Genomic DNA, 2819 nt, shown 5'->3' on the forward strand with positions numbered 1-2819 from the left:
CCATCTGAAGATCCTTTTCAGTTCTTAACTGAATTTTTGCAGATCTGTGATATTGTTAAGACTAATGGAGTAGATCCTGAAGTCTATAGGCTCATGCTTTTCCCTTTTGCTGTAAGAGACAGAGCTAGAGTGTGGTTGGACTCTCAACCCAAAGATAGCCTGAACTCTTGGGATAAGCTGGTCACGGCTTTCTTAGCCAAGTTCTTTCCTCCTCAAAAGCTGAGCAAGCTTAGAGTGGATGTTCAAACCTTCAGACAGAAAGAAGGTGAATCCCTCTATGAAGCTTGGGAGAGATACAAGCAACTGACCAAAAAGTGTCCTTCTGACATGCTTTCAGAATGGACCATCCTGGATATATTCTATGATGGTCTATCTGAATTAGCTAAGATGTCATTGGATACTTCTGCAGGTGGATCCATTCACTTAAAGAAAATGCCTGCAGAAGCTCAAGAACTCATTGACATGGTTGCTAATAACCAGTTCATGTACACTTGTGAGAGGAATCCTGTGAGTAATGGGACGCCTCAGAAGAAGGGAGTTCTTGAAATTGATACTCTGAATGCCATATTAGCTCAGAACAAAATATTGACTCAGCAAGTCAATATGATTTCTCAAAGTCTGAATGGAATGCAAGCTGCATCCAACAGTACTCAAGAGGCATCTGCTGAAGAAGAAGCTTATGATCCTGAAAACCCTGCAATAGCAGAGGTGAATTACATGGGTGAACCATATGGAAACACCTATAATCCCTCATGGAGAAATCACCCAAATCTCTCATGGAAGGATCAATAAAAGCCTCAACAAGGCTTTAATAATGGTGGAAGAAATAGGTTTAACAATAGTAAACCTTTTCCATCATCCACTCAGCAACAGACAGAGAACTCTGAACAAAATACCTCTAATTTAGCAAACTTAGTCTCTGATCTATCTAAGGCCACTGTAAGTTTCATGAATGAAACAAGGTCCTCAATTAGAAATTTAGAGGCACAAGTGGGCCAGCTGAGTAAAAGGATCACTGAAATCCCTCCTAGTACTCTCCCAAGCAATACAGAAGAAAATCCAGAAGGAGAGTGCAAGGCCATTGATATAACCATCATGGCCAAACCTGTAAGGGAGGTTGAGGACGTGAATCCCAAGGAGGAAGACCTCCTGGGACGTCCAGTGATCAATAAGGAGTTCCCCTCTAAGGAACCAAAGGAATCTGAGACTCATCTAGAGACCATAGAGATTCCATTGAACCTCCTTACGCCTTTCATGAGCTCTGAGGAGTATTCTTCTTCTGAAGAGAATGAGGATGTTACTGAAGAGCAAGTTGCCAAGTTTCTTGGTGCAATCATGAAGCTGAATGCCAATTTATTTGGTAATGAGACTTGGGGAGATGAACCTCCCTTGTTCACCAATGAACTAAATGCATTGAATCAACTGAGATTACCTCAGAAGAAACAGGATCCTGGAAAGTTCCTAATACCTTGTACCATAGGCACCATGACCTTTGAGAAGGCTTTATGTGACCTTGGGTCAGGGATGAACCTCATGCCACTCTCTGTAATGGAGAAACTGGGAATCTTTGAGGTACAAGCTGCTAAAATCTCATTAGAGATGGCAGACAATTCCAGAAAACAGACTTATGGACAAGTAGAGGACATGTTAGTAAAGGTTGAAGGCCTTTACATCCCTGCTGATTTCATAATCCTAGATACTGGGAAGGATGAGGATGAATCCATCATCCTTGGAAGACCCTTCCTAGCCACAGCAAGAGCTGTGATTGATATTAACAGAGGTGAACTAGTCCTTCAATTGAATAAGGACTCCCTTGAGTTTAAAACTCAAGGACATCCTTCTGTAAACATGGAAAAGAGGCACAGTAAGCTTCTCTTAAAACAGAGTCAACCAGAGCCCCCACAGTCAAGCTCTAAGTTTGGTGTTGGAAGGCCACAACCAAACTCTAAGTTTGGTGTTGAACTCCCATATCCAAACTCTAAGTTTGGTGTTGGGGAGTCTCAACAATGCTCTGAACATCTGTGAGGCTCCATGAGAGCCCACTGTCAAGCTATTGACATTAAAGAAGCTCTTGTTGGGAGGCAACCCAATTTTTATTTAATTATATTTTTTTATTAGTTATATGTCTTCATAGGTTCATGATCATGGGGAGTCACAAAAACAACTGAAAAAACTGAAGAAAAATCAAAAACAACATAAAAAAATAGCACACCCTGGAGGAGGAGTTCACCGGCGTTCAAACGCCAGTAAGGAGCATCTGGCTGGCGTTCAACGCCAGAACAGAGCATGAAGCTGGCGCTGAACGCCAGAAACAAGCATGAAGCTGGCGTTCAACGCCAGAAACATGCTGCATCTACGCGCTGAACCCCCAGAACAAGCATCAGTTCGGCGTTTAAACGCCAGAATTGCATGCAAAGGCATTTTACATGCCTAATTGGTGAAGAGATATAAATCCTTGATACCTCAAGATCTGTGGACCTCACAGGATCATCTCAGGATCTGTAAACCCCACAGGATCCCCACCTTCCCTCCTCATAATCGTAGTTTTTTTCCACATCTTCTTCTTCATCTATTCTTTCTTCTTTTGCTCGAGGGCGAGCAACATTCTAAGTTTGGTGTGGTAAAAGCATTGCATATTTTGCTTTTCCATAACCATTGATGGCACCTAAGGCCAGAGAAACCTCAAAAAAAAAGGGGGGAGAGAAGAGAAAAGGGAAGACAAAAGCTTCCACCTCCAAGTCATGGGAGATGGAGAGATTCATGTAAAGGATCTATAGCTCAGTGGTAGAATATTTGACTGCAAATCAAGAGATCCCTGA

General features: G+C 42.3%; 1 non-coding gene across 1 annotated transcript; it reads right to left on the minus strand.

The window, feature by feature from the left end:
* Positions 1-225: 225 nt before the first annotated feature.
* Positions 226-333, minus strand: LOC112738752 (small nucleolar RNA R71). Its single transcript, XR_003169695.1, has one exon. It is a non-coding gene; the product is annotated as a small nucleolar RNA R71 (small nucleolar RNA).
* Between the last annotated feature and the right edge of the window lie 2486 nt (positions 334-2819).

The sequence above is a fragment of the Arachis hypogaea genome, chromosome 13, assembly GCF_003086295.3.
Source record: "Arachis hypogaea cultivar Tifrunner chromosome 13, arahy.Tifrunner.gnm2.J5K5, whole genome shotgun sequence".
In the NCBI taxonomy this organism is placed as follows: domain Eukaryota; kingdom Viridiplantae; phylum Streptophyta; class Magnoliopsida; order Fabales; family Fabaceae; genus Arachis; species Arachis hypogaea.